Source organism: Gigantopelta aegis, chromosome 15 (genome assembly GCF_016097555.1).
Source record: "Gigantopelta aegis isolate Gae_Host chromosome 15, Gae_host_genome, whole genome shotgun sequence".
NCBI classification, from domain to species: Eukaryota; Metazoa; Mollusca; class Gastropoda; order Neomphalida; family Peltospiridae; genus Gigantopelta; species Gigantopelta aegis.
The window spans coordinates 4,888,347-4,903,213 of NC_054713.1; the positions used below are offsets into that span (position 1 = coordinate 4,888,347).

At 37.8% G+C, this 14,867-nt stretch overlaps 1 protein-coding gene across 1 annotated transcript in view; it reads right to left on the minus strand.

Annotated features, from left to right (window-relative positions):
- Nucleotides 1–14,867, minus strand: part of LOC121390670 (high affinity cGMP-specific 3',5'-cyclic phosphodiesterase 9A-like) — a 110,984-nt gene that overhangs the window by 49,243 nt on the left and 46,874 nt on the right. The gene's annotated exons all lie outside the window — the stretch shown is intronic.

Here is a 14,867-nt window from a genome sequence, read left to right on the forward strand (position 1 = left end):
GTGGGTTTAGTCTGACCACAGTAGTTACATCTGGCATTGTGGGTGCCAAACATTTCATAATTCTGTCATATATGTACATGTAATCTTAGAGAGGAAACCCGCTAAATATTTCCATTCTTAGCAAGGGGATCTTTTAGATATGCACCATCCCACAGACAGGATAACACACAATTCACGACCTTTGATATACCAGTTGTGGCATACTGGCTGGAATGAGAAATGGTCCAATGGGACCACTAGTGCAGCGGATTGGTGAAAATTATTTAAGAATTGTGCCTTTGATGATAAAAGCATGAAACTTGGCATAAAGTAAGAACATACCAAAATAGTTATTTCTATATATAGGGACATTGCAGATTTTTCCTGTAGTTGCCATGGTGGCCATTTTGAAAAATGGCCACCATGGTCACAACATAACTTGATGCAGGGGTTTGAATTTAGATTACTTTTTGTTCTTTACACAATTAATTACGTTGATTTATAGATTTTGTTTTTCACATCATGTAGGGGTGCTGATAGAGGCAAATTCCAAGGACAAATCTAGAGTATGAGCCAAACGGAATTATATTAATTAAGAAACTATGGTGTCTATATGTTCTTTGCCAATAAATAGCTTATATAATTATAGTGCAACTATTAAACTGATTTATAGGTATGTCCATTCCACATATAGAGGTGTAGTTTGTTAAACATCCCAGAGCATATCCTGAATGAGAGAGAATTGTCTATGGGAAAGGGCAGCGTTTATCCCCATTTATTATATTATTTGTTCCTTAATTAATCATTTTTCAATTTAAATTATGAATTTATAGTATCACCGAACTCAAATAGAGAATAAATTATTATTTTTTAATTGCTTTCATTCACAATATATATGATTTGTTGTTTTATAAGTAGTACAGGACGTACAGTACTAATAAAATAGAGTCATAACTGTGTCATAATTTTCCACCTTCTTACACTGTTTCTGAATGAATACCTGTCGGTGAGTCCATTGATCTATTTCTCATTCCAGCCAGTGCGCCACGACTTGTATATTAAAAAGATCATTTGCTACTAACTGAAAAATGTAACAGGTGTCCTCTCAATGACTATTTAACAGAATTACCAAATGTTCTACATCCAATAGCTTATCAATGCCCTCTAGTGGTGTCGTTAAACAAAAACCCTAACTTTTCTTACAATTTTTCCATGCATACATCTTAAATCCTGATTAGGTGGCAATAATTACCCTGGATCAACCTTTGCATGCCACTGGTAAACGAATTTGTGGGACATGGCCAGCAAGTCACAATGAAGACAATTTTATTGTGTTCTTTGGTGCTCTTCATATTGATATGACAGCCCGTAAGGTGGTAAGGGATCTATTTGATGGCAGTGGTTGGGCAGATGCCCTTGTACAGGCTGGAGCCGCCTCTGCAGTTATAGCAGATTCTTTCTTAAAAGCTACAAATGTAACACACACTCATAAAGCTCATCAAGTCACAGCTTGTAGCCTGCACATACTCCTACAAAAGGCATATACATGGTGCAGCTGCAGACTTGTAGAAGACAAGCATCTGATGTCAATCAGAGTGGTGAAGTATCAGAGCTAAAGCAAGTCCCCAGTTTTAGTTTTAGTTCATGGTTCTTCAGCTGGAACTGAAAGTGTTGATCTTTGTTCGAGCAATCCATGTGACAAAGTTTCGTTTGTACATTGATACAATGACCAACATTGTCCCATTCTTCTTTGCCTTACATCACACAAATTATGCCAGATGGATTTCAGTCCATTTGAGAGATTTGGTAACACATAAAGAATGTCATCTTCTTTTATATTCCGAATTTTAGAAGGCAGATTGATGGTCAAGAAGACTTTTCCCTGCTATTACCATTGATTAGACCCAACATAACACTGCTGTGAAAGGTGGTGATGGAGCTCTAAGCCTAACAGAGAATCTAACAGCTCTTAGGTGCTGGATGGTGTGTGGACCAGAGATAATTCAACTAATAGTTTGAGTCATCCATGGAGATGAGTCAGAAGAAGGCAGCAAATTCGGTACATCATGAACAGACCAAACAAACACAGAAATAATTTCCTTGAGATGTCAAGTCACTGACAAATACCATAGAAGGGATCCATTTTGTGAAAGTAGTGATAATCTACAGAAACTAGACGGCCGATACATTGCAGACCATGCTATTGTTTATACCATGCGCAGATTTGAGACGTTAGGAGACGATCAGTATGGAATATTTGTGAAAGAACAGCATGTTTTAGAGACAAAGTCCATCCAAGAACCAATCAAGAATTTCTGTCGCTCTTGAAACATCCTCCAGTTCAAAATAAATCCAAAGTACAACAGCAAATGTCTGCTCAGTTTCCCATACTTGATGTTGCTTGTCAGGTAAAGGTTGGCAACTTGGATGAGTTGTTTTAGCATGAGAATCAAGCCTGGCCATCATCACTGCCACATATAGGGGAACTGAGTCTGACCTTGTGTACTGCCTAGAGGAGCTTATTACATCAGATTGCAATATTAACAGACCTCCTGTTGAGGTAGGCATCCTTGATGGTGAAGCTGTAAATAACATGTTGAAACCAGGAATTTCTCTGAATATGCAAGTCAGATCTTCCTCACATATCTGGTATCACAACTACAACAGGCTGTAAGGAATGATGTCATCTGGGATGTTTACAACCTAACTAGTCTGAAGTCAAGCACTTGAAAGATGAGAGGAAAAGGCACATGGAGCCATTGAGTAAAATTCCTGGAACTTTGCATGGTTTACTAAGACTGAACTGTTTTCCTACCTTTCCAAGAAATCAGTTCTGTTGGAAACTGAGTGTCAGATCATTTGGACACATGGCTAATTTTATTTTAATATGGCGAAATTATTCTTATGTAATCATTTATATTATTTTTGAAAATATCTCAGTTTCTACTATGTTTGAAGTTGTATACATAATTTGGTGAAACGTCCTGAACACCCAGCTCTAGCCCTGGCACACATCTTCAAAATGTCCTATGCAAACAGCCAAGAGATGTCACCAGTATAGCCCGATGTACCCAAGAGGAGGCAGACACACGAATATTGCTTCATGTAGCTGATGCTGTCAATGAAGAACACACTGGCATCTTGGCCATAGCAATTGTTCAATATCTCTGAACTCTGGGTGGCTTTTGGTACTGGACATTTTCGATACCTGGCTGTCCATGAGATATCTCATGTCTTGGGTTCAGACAGATGCCTTTCATTGCCCATGTTCCATGGCTTTACTGTCTTCATTCGGTAGTAAGGGCAAGGATGGAAGTGGGGCCATCTGGAAAGTAGCAAATGAAGTCACACTAATCGTTGGTGCCTTAACACCACCACCAAGCACCACCTGTGCTTTTCGACCCTCCCAAAAAGAGTACTCGATCAAATATCTCCTACAAAGGCAACCCTTCTACAGTATGTGAAAAGGACAATGTACCAGCCATCACGCTGTTGGGGTCAGATGCTAGTTTGTGCACCAGAACTCCCACCACCAAATGAATAAGGATGGCATCAAGGTACCACAAGCAGCTGGTAACCAATTTGGACAACCTTGCCTAGGGCTACCAATGCATATAGAGAACTCATTAGATATGGTTGTAGAAAGGGATGTGGAACGCACTGTGAGTGTTTCAAGGCTGCCATTCCTCATCAGCTTTTAGCTGTTGGCCTAGTATGACCTCTTCGGGGAGTGTTCAGTAGTTACTTCTGGCATTGTTAAGAGGCACTTGTAACCACCTACTATACACTCCTACTACTGGCGGCTGTACTTAAGTGCACTGCTCTCTACCAGTTTGGTGAACACACTGACCATGAATGACTGCACACGTATGTATGTGGAAAACAAAAATAACGTCGTTTAGCTTATATTCTGGAACTGTCCCTGAAATTTGTATAAAATATCACCTCTACATCATGTACAATGGACATATGTATAAATCAGTGTAATTAGTTCTAAAAAGGACACAAAATATGGTAAATTCAGACTCTCGCATTGGATCTTGTGTTAGTCATGGCATCCATTTTGAAAAATGGTCGCCATGGCTCCCAGAGGACAAATCTGCAATGTCCTTATATCTAATTTTTGTCTCTAAGGTATGTCCTGGCATCATGCAAAGTTGCATGCTTTTATCATAAAAGGCACAATTTTGTCACATATCTGCTGGACTACACTCATGGGGATCAATCCTAGACTGACCGCACATCAAGAGAGTGCTTTACCACTGGGCTACACCCCACCCCATTGGCTACTGGATGTCAAACACTTTGTCAATTCTGAAATGTGGCCTTCAGAGGAATAATGAATGAATGAATGGATGAATGGATGAACGAATGAATGGATGAATGAATGGACGAACGGACGAACGAACGAACGAACGAACGAACGAACGAATGAAATGAAATGAATGAATGAATGTTTAACGACACCCAAGCTCGAAAAAATGCATCAGTTATTGGGTGTCAACCTATGGTAATCTTCAGAAAAAACCTAGTAAATTTTTCTATTAGTAGCAAGGGATCTTTTTAATGGGACTTTCTCACAAACAAGACAGCACATACCACAGTGTTAAATGTACCAATCGTTGGTCATCTAGCTGTTGGGCTGAAAAACAATCCAAGAGTGGGTCCATGTATCTAGGGTGTTTGACCCTACGATCAGCGTGCCTCAGATGTACATTCTACCGACGGAGTTCGATCTAACCCTAATTATAATTTACAAAAGAAAACTCAGTAGTAGATGGTAGACGTTGATTTTCAGCTCCTACAGCTTCCGTAACATCAGTCCACTATTCGTGATTACAGTGATTACTTGATCAATATGCTTGGCAGATATATCGAGACAAGTGTTTCTGCCAGAAAGACATTTTTGGATATGGCACTATGGAATTGAATGCAACCAGAATCAACAGAGGCTTGCATAATACAATTTTTATTCTTAATTTATGATATTGACTATACTGAAAAACACTCTGGTAATAACCTCTATGTATTTAAAATTAATTAAGTATTTCAAATATCTACATTGATATGTTAAGTGTGTTATCAACAATGATGTAAGTAGTCTTATTCATGATGGAATGGGAAGTTTCACTACAGACATACATGTTGGCCAGGTCAAATGTAATCTATACATATATGTTAAATAGGGTTTTTTTATTTAACAACACCACTAGAGCATATTGATTTATTAATCATTGGCTATTGGATGTCAAACATTTGGTAATTTTGACAAATAGTCTTAAGATAGGAAATCCACTAGTACATTTTCCACTAGTACATTTTTCACTAGTACATTTTCCACTAGTACATTTTTCCATAATATACAATGTAGTCTTAGAGAGGAAACCTGCTACATTTTTCCATTAGTAGCAAGGGATCTTTTAAATGCACCATCTCACAGACAGGATAGCACATACCACAGAAACACTGGACTAGATATATAGCACATTATTTTTCTCAAACAGCCTTTTTATCCTTAAGCATATTACAAACTGCATCAAGTTTCATAATGCCCAATATTCTTTATTAATCAATGATATCTCTAAGAACAAATAAAACACATGGGAATGAAATTACAGCTTGCTATTGTCATATGTCATATGATGTTATTAGGTTTATACCAAAGCCAAAGAATCACACAATTTTTATTGGTTTATCTTAAATATTAACATTATATATACAAGCTATAGTATTAACCAATTAGAAAGAATCTTACAAATGCATGTATAGCATTTCAACATATGCAAATTAGATTGTAAAATATCAACATTCAGTCAGGAAGCATTTTGTAATTCTAAACCTGACAACAATTTATTAAAAAGACGGTGAAAATTTTCACACAGCGACAATTTATTAACTTCTCGACTGTGACCGGTCTTCGTAAACACAGCTGTCAACATTCACAGGAGTTATCTATCTTGATTCTGACTGGTATTCGTATTTAAGTTGCTATGGCAATATCGAAAAGAAAACAAAAAACAGTCTAAATTTGTGTAAACATTATTGATGATGTAACATGCACATGGGTTTGATTTCACGCTATTTGTATAATTATTTCTTTTAAAACATGTTGGGACATTATTATTTAATGAAAACTGAAGATTTGTAAAGGATGTATTTGCCAACAATAACTGGTAATACATTGTACAAACTTTGAAGTACATGTAGATGATGTTGAATAATAATGTAGGTTCAAAATTACATATTTCATGTTGGCAAGCTGGGTGGATAAGAGTTCAAAATTACATATTTCATGTTGGCAAGCTGGGTGGATAAGAGTTAAAAAGGTGGGGAAAATTGTTGGCTGCTACACATTATTAAGGGGCCGTCCATAATTATCAACATTTTCACAAGCGTACAAACCATTCGCTGGGGGGGGGGGGGGGGGGGGGGGAGGGTTGGGGTTATGGGCCAGCGTACACTTCTTTTGAAAGTGAAAAATGTCGATCAACATTTTTCATTTTGGGGATGTACACTTTTATGGGGGGGGGAGGGGGGTTGTCAAAAGTGTACTCTTTGTACACTTGTGAAAATATTCAAAACTATGGACGGCCCCTAACATCCCAGTTAATTTTTTATTGAAATGTTAAGAGTATACCTTGAACAGCATTATTGGAACTTATACAACCAACTAATATCATTTGTTAGTACAAGTTAAAAAAAACATAAATAAATGAATTGCCTGAATTTTTTTTTGTGTAACCCATAAATGTTTGACACCAATTTTCAATTGTCAGTGGCTTGAAAAGGCATTTAAGTCTTTTCAAGTAAAACATATATCATTTGTTAGTAGAAGATGAATTTGTTTGTGAGTAAACTATAAATACTTGACACCAGTTTTCAATGCTGAAATACTTGTTAAGACATTTAAATGCCTTTTCAAGTAAAACATATACTGATAGGAAGAAATAAAGGATCACACAGATAGCAACAAGAAATAATGACTGCATCAAAAATCAATTGATGTTGTAAGAAGTTGACATGTATAGGCATTCAACAGTATAGGCATTCAACAGTACAGACATTCAATCCCACATTACAGCTTGGTATGAAATACAGACATTATGCTAGTTGTGAATTACATTTGGTCTACAATTTGATGTGTTCCCTTATTTCTGGGGCAAGGCATAGACCAGATGTGCGACTGATCTAGGATCAAATCCCATCGGTGGGCCCATTGGTCTATTTCTCGTTCCAGCCAGTGTTCCACAACTGGTGCAACAAAGTCTGTTGTATGTACTATCCTGTCTGTAGAATGGTGCATATAAAAAGATCCCTTGCTGCTAATCGAAAAGAGTAGCCCATGAAGTGCCGACAGCGGGTTTCCTTTCTCAATAATCTGTGTGGTCCTTAACCATATGTCGGACACCATATAACCGTAAATAAAATGTGTTGAGTGCGTCATTAAATAAAACATTTCCTTCGTTTAAATGCCTTTTCAAGTAAATATATATCATTTGTTAGTAGATCTAAGTTAAATTCGTTTTTATTAACATTTAAACTATTTATGCCAATTTTCTATTCATTTGTTAGAAATTTTGAACATATTTTTTAAGGTTCCTTGAACTTGTTTTTGCATATTCCATAGATGGTTTATGCCAATTTTCAATTCCTAAAGGCCTTTTAGAAAACAGTTAAATACCTTTTCAACTAATCATATATATAAAGCCCTGTACCATGAAGAGTTCTCTCCATTGGATGACATGTAACAACATGGTGATCAATCCTAGACTGACCGACAAAGGCAAACGGCAAGAGAGGTGCTTACCGGGGACTGGGCTAAACACCCCACCCCCTTTGGCTACTGGCATGTCAAACACTATTGTCAATTCCTGAAATGGGCCGTTCAAGGAAATGAATGAATGAATGGTGAATGGATAAATGATGAATGGATGATGAATGGACGAACGGACGCACGAACGAACCACGAACGAACGACTAATGAATGAAATGAATGAATGAATGTTTAACGACACCCAAGCTCGAAAAATACATCAGTTTATTGGGTGTCAACCTATGGTAATCTTCAGAAAAACCTAGTAAATTTTTTCTATTAGTAGCAATGGATCTTTTTAATGGAGGACCTTTCTCACAAACAAGACAGCACATACCACAGTGTTAAATGTACCAATCGTTTGTCATCTAGCTGTTTGGCTGAAAAACAATCCAAGAGTGGGTCCATGTATCTAGGGTGTTTGACCAAAACTACATCAGCGTGCCTCAGATGTACATTCTACCGACGGAGTTCGATCTAACCCTAATTATAATTTACAAAAGAACCTCAGTAGTAGATGGTAGACGTTGATTTTCAGCTCCTCAGCTTCCGTAACATCAGTCCACTATTCGTGATTACAGTGATTACTTGATCACATATGCTTGGCAGATATATCGAAGACAAGTGTTTCTGCCAGAAAGACATTTTTTGGATATTGGCCCTATGGAATTGAATGCACCAGAGTCACCAGAGGCTTGCATAATACATTTTTATTCTTAATTTATGATCTTGACTATCTGAAAAACACTCTGGTAATAACCTCTAATGTATTTAAAATTATTACGTATTTCAAATATCTACATTGATATGTTAAGTGTGTTATCACAATGATGTAAGTAGTCTTATTCATGAGGAATGGGAAGTTTCACTACAGACATACATGTTTGGCCAGGTCAACTGTAATCTATACATATGCTGAAATAGGTCGTTTTTTTTTATTTAACACCACTAGAGCACATTGATTTATTAATCATTGGCTATTGGATGTCAAACATTTGTATTTTTGACAATAGTCTTAAGATAGGCATCCACTAGTACATTTTCCACTAGTACATTTTTCACTAGTACATTTTCCACTAGTACATTTTTCCATAATATACTATGTAGTCTTAGAGAGGAAACCTGCTACATTTTTCCATTATTAGCACGGGATCTTTTAAATGCACCATCTCACAGACAGGATAGCACATACCACAGAAACACTGGACTAGATATATAGCACATTATTTTTCTCAAACAGCCGGTTTTTATCCTTAGCATATACAAACTGCATCAAGTTTCATAATGCCCAATATTCTTTATTAATCAATGATATCTCTAAGAACAAATACAACACATGGAATGAAATTACGCTTGCTATTGTCATGTCTATGATGTATTAGGTTTATACCAAGCCAAAGAATCACACAATTTTTATTGGTTTATCTTAAATATTAACATTATATATCAAGCTTAGTATTAACCAATTAGAAAGAATCTTACAATGCAGTATAGCATTTCAACATATGCAATTAGATTGTAAATATCAACATTCGTCAGGAAGCATTTTGTAATTCTAAACCTGACAACAATTTATTAAAAAGACAGTGAAAAATTTTCACACAGCGACAATTTATTACGACTGCAGTTGTGACCGGTCTTCGTAAACACAGCTGTCAACATTCACAGATTTTATCTATCTTGATTCTGGACTGGTATTCGTATGTTAAGTTGCTATGGCAATATCGAAAAGAACAACAAAAAACATTCTAAATTTTGTAAACATTATTGATGATGTGAACATGCACATGTGTTGATTTCACGCTATTTGTATAATTATTTCTTTTAAAACATGTTGGGACATTATTATTTAATGAAAACTGAAGATTTGTAAAGGATGTATTTGCCAACAATAACTGGTAATACATTGTACAAACTTTGAAGTACATGTAGATGATGTTGAATAATAATGTAGGTTCAAATTACATATTTCATGTTGGCAAGCTGGGTGGATAAGAGTTCAAAATTACATATTTCATGTTGGCAAGCTGGGTGGATAAGAGTTAAAAAGGTGGGGAAAATTGTTGGCTGCCACACATTATTAAGGGGCCGTCCATAATTATCAACATTTTCACAAGCATACAAACCGTTCGCTGGGGGGGGGGGGGGGAGAGGGTTGGGGTTATGGGCCAGCGTACACTTCTTTTGAAAGTGAAAAATGTCGATCAACATTTTTCATTTTGGGGATGTACACTTTTATGGGGGGGGGGGGGGAGGGGGGTTGTCAAAAGTGTACTCTTTGTACACTTGTGAAAATATTCAAAACTATGGACGGCCCCTAACATCCCAGTTAATTTTTTATTGAAATGTTAAGAGTATACCTTGAACAGCATTATTGGAACTTATACAACCAACTAATATCATTTGTTAGTACAAGTTAAAAAACCCATAAATAAATGAATTGCCTGAATTTTTTTTTGTGTAACCCATAAATGTTTGACACCAATTTTCAATTGTCAGTGGCTTGAAAAGGCATTTAAGTCTTTTCAAGTAAAACATATATCATTTGTTAGTAGAAGATGAATTTGTTTGTGAGTAAACTATAAATACTTGACACCAGTTTTCAATGCTGAAATACTTGTTAAGACATTTAAATGCCTTTTCAAGTAAAACATATACTGATAGGAAGAAATAAAGGATCACACAGATAGCAACAAGAAATAATGACTGCATCAAAAATCAATTGATATTGTAAGAAGTTGACATGTATAGGCATTCAACAGTACAGACATTCAATCCCACATTACAGCTTGGTATGAAATACAGACATTATGATAGTTGTGAATTATATTTGGTCTACAATTTGATGTGTTCCCTTATTTCTGGGGCAAGGCATAGACCAGATGTGCGACTGATCTAGGATCAAATCCCATCGGTGGGCCCATTGGTCTATTTCTCGTTCCAGCCAGTGTTCCACAACTGGTGCAACAAAGTCTGTTGTATGTACTATCCTGTCTGTAGAATGGTGCATATAAAAAGATCCCTTGCTGCTAATCGAAAAGAGTAGCCCATGAAGTGCCGACAGCGGGTTTCCTTTCTCAATAATCTGTGTGGTCCTTAACCATATGTCGGACACCATATAACCGTAAATAAAATGTGTTGAGTGCGTCATTAAATAAAACATTTCCTTCGTTTAAATGCCTTTTCAAGTAAAATATATATCATTTGTTAGTAGATCTAAGTTAAATTCGTTTTTATTAACATTTAAACTATTTATGCCAATTTTCTATTCATTTGTTAGAAATTTTGAACATATTTTTTAAGGTTCCTTGAACTTGTTTTTGCATATTCCATAGATGGTTTATGCCAATTTTCAATTCCTAAAGGCCTTTTAGAAAACAGTTAAATACCTTTTCAACTAAATCATATATATAAAGCCATGTACCATGAAGAGTTCTCTCCATTGGATGACATGTAACAAACTGTCTTGTCCAGCTGTTCTTAAATTAGTAGCTTTATTCTTGAAATTTATTTTTTTGTTTTAATTTTATTTTCTCAGTGACAGTTACGCCTTCCTGTACTCACTGGCTTTATACTTGTCAACCTCAGTGCACCACCAAGGTCAGCTACCACCAGACAAGGCAATAAAAAAATTATTAAAAGAAAAGAAAAAACAGAAAAGACAAAAACAGAAAAAAGCTCTCAAGTACTACAAGTACTATAATTTGAAGCTCTTATTGAAGCTATCAATCACTTGTGAGTGAAAAGCTGCATCGCCCACTACTGTTTTGACGGTTCTCTATCTCTATCTTTCTCTTTCTCCATCCCTCCCTTTCCCTCTCTCTCTCTCTCTCTGTATCTTTGTCCTCTCTCTCTTTTTCTTTCTCTTCCTTCTTTTCCCTCCTTTTCCCTCTCTCTCTCTGTATGTATGTGTTCTATGTTTTCCCCCCTTCTCTCTCTTTCTTTCTCTTTTTTCTTCTTCCCCTCCGTTTCCCTCTCTCCCTCTGTATGTATGAGTTGTGTGTATTTACCCTTATGTATTTCTCTCTTCTCTCCCTTTCTCCTTTGTCCATCCCTCCTTTTCCCCTCTCTCTTCTCTCCTTCTGTTTCCCTGTGTTCCCTTCCTCCCTTTTCTATTTCTCTCCTTTCTCTTTCTCTTTCTCATTCCCTCCCTTTCCCTTCTCTCTCTCTTTTTTTCCTTCCTTTTTTCTTTTTTTTTCTTCCCCCCCCCTTTTTCTCTTCTCTCTTCTCTTTCTCTTTCTCCTCTTCTCCTCTCTCCTTTTTTTTTTCCTCTTTCCCTTTCCCTCTCCTTTCCCTCTCTCTCTCCCTTTCCATTTTTTCCCTTTCTTTTCTCCTTCCTCTTCTGTTTTTTCTCTTTCTCTCTCCTCTTTTTCTTTTTCTCTCTTCTCTCCTCCTTTCTTTCCTTTTCCCTCTTCCCTCCCCCTTCCCTCTCCTTTCTCTCCCTTTTCCTTCCTTTCTCTTCTTCTCCCCTTTCTCTCCTCCTCCTCTCCCTCCCCTCCTTCTCTTTTTTCTTTCCCTCCCTTTTTTTTCCCTCTCTCCTCTCTTCCTCCTTTTTTTTCCTTTTTTTTCCCTCTTTCTTTTTCCTCTCTTCTCTCTCTCTCTCTCTTTCCTCTTTTCTTCCCCTTCTCCTTCTCATTTATTTCCCTTTACCTTCTTTTTCTCTTCTCTCCCTCTTCCTCTTTCTTTCCCCCTTCTCTTTTCCCTCCCCCTTCCTCTTTCCCTCCTTCCTTTTTTCTTCTTTCTTCCCTTCCCATTCTTTCTTCTTTCCTTCTTCTCTTCCCTCCCCCTCTCTTCTCTTTCTCCTTTCCCCTCCCCCCCCCTTTCCTCCTTCTTCCCTTCCTTTCCCCCCCTCTTTTTTTTCTTCTATTCCCCTTTTTCCCCTCTTTCCTTTTCCCTCTTTCTCTTCCCCCCCTTCTTTCCCTCCTTTTTCCCCTTTCCCCCCCTTTTTTTTCTTTCCCTCTTTTCTCTTTTCTTCCCTTCCTCTCTCCTCCCTCTCTCTCTCTTTTCTCCCCTTTTCCTTTCCCTTTTTTCCTTCCTCCTTTTTTTTTTCCCCCCTCTCTCTCTCTCTCTTTTCCCTTCATTTTTTTTTTCTTCCTTTTCTCCCCCCTCTTTCCTCCCTTCTCTTCCTTTTTCTTCCCTTTTCTCTCTTTTCCTTTTTCTCTTTCCTTCTCTCTCCCTCTCTTTCTCCCCCCCCTTTTCCTCTCCTCTTTTTCCCTCTCTTCCCCTTTTTTTTCCCTTTCTCCTCCTCTTTCTTTTTTCTTCTCTCTTTCCTTTTTTCTCTCTCCTCTTTTTCCTTTTTTTTCCTTTTTCCTCTTCTCTTCTCTTTCCTCTTTTTTTTCTTTCTTTCTTTTCTTTTTTCCTTTTTCTTTCCCCCTCCCTTCCCCTTCCCCCCTCTTCTTTTTTTTTCCCCTCTTTCTTTCTCTTCTCCTCCTTCTTTCTTCTCCTTCTCTTCCCTTTCTCCTCTCTTCTTTCCTTTTTTTCTTCCTTCCTTTCTTTTTTTTCCTCCTCTCTCTCTTTCTCTCTCTCTCTCCCCTTTCCTTTTTTTTTTTTTTTTTCCCCTTTTTTCCCTTTTTTTCCCTTCCTTTTCTTTTCTTTTCTTTTCCCATCCCTTTTTTTTCCCTCTCTCTTCTCTCTCTTTCTTTCATCTCCTCTTTCCCTTTTTTCCTCTCTCTCTCCTTTTCTCCTCTCCCCTTTCTCCCCTCCCCTTCCCTCCTTTTCCTTTCTTTCTTTTTTTTTCCTTTTTTTTCTTCCTTCTCCTTCTCTTTCTCTCTTCCTCTTCTTCCTCTTTTCTTCTTCCTCCTTTCTTTTTTTTTTTTTTCCTTCTTCTTTTCTCTCTCTCTTTTTCCCCTCCCTCCTCTTTTCCCCTCCCTCTCCCTTTCTTTTTTTTCCCTTTCCCCTCCCCTTTTTTTTTTTTTTTCCTCCCTTCCCTTTCCTTCTCTCCTTTCCCATTTTTCTTTCTTTCTTTTTCATTCCCTCTCTCTCCCTCTCTCTCCTCTTTCTTTTTTTTCTTTCCTTTTTCTTTTTCCTTTTTTCCTATCTCTCCTCCTCTTTCTTCTTTTTTTTTCTCCTCCCCCTTTTCCCTCTCCCCTCTTTTCCTTTCTTTTTCCTTTTTTCTTTTTTTTCCTTTCCTTTTCCTCCTCTCTCCCTTTTTCTCTTTTCTCTCCTCCATCCTTCCCTTTTCCTCCTCCCTTCTTCTCTCTTCCCTCTTTTATTTTCTCCTTCTTTTTTTTCCTTTTCCTCCCCTCTCTCTCTCTCTCTCCCCTTTTTTCTTCCCTTCCTTTTGTTCCCTCCTCTTTCCTTTCTCTTCTTTCTCTTCCTCCCCTCTCCTTTTTCTTTTTTCCTCTTTTTTCCCTCCCTCTCTCTCTTTCTTTCTCTTTCTTCCCCCCTTTCTCTCTCTTCCCCCTTCTTCTCCTTTCTCCCTTCCCTTCCCTCCTCCCTCTCCTCTCTCCCTCCTTCCCCCTTTTCTTTCTCTTTTTTCCCCCCCCTTTCCCTCTCTTTCCCCCCCTTCCCCCCTTTCCCTTTCCCCCTTTTCTTCTCCCTTTTTTTCTTTCTCCTTTCTCCTTCTTCCCTTTCTCTTTCTCCTCCTCCCTTTTTTCCCCCTCTCCTCTCCCTTTTCCCCTTCTTCTCTCTTTTCTTTCCCCTTTCCTCTCTTTCTCTCTCTTCCTCCTCTCCCTTCCCCTTTTCCTTCTCCCTCTTTTTCCCTTTTTTCCTCTCCCCTCTTTCCTCCCCCTTTTCCTTTTTCCCTTCTTTCTCCTCTTTTTCTTCCCCTCTTTCCTCTCTCCTTTCCTTTTCCCTTTCTCTTTTCTTTTCCCCTCCCCTTTTCCTCCCTCCTCCTTTTTCTCCTCTTTCCTCTTTCCTTCCCCTTTCCTTTCTTTCTTTCTTATCCTTTTTTCTTTTTTCCTTCTCTCTTCCTCCCTTTCCCTTCATCCTCTCTCCTTTTTCTCCTCTCTCTCTTTCTCTTTCTTTCCCTTTCTCCCTTCCCTTTTTTCCTTCTCTCCCTTCTCCCTTTCTTCCTTCCCCCCCCTTTTCCTCCCTCTCTCTCTTTTCTCTTTCTTTCTCTTTCCCCTTTTCTCCC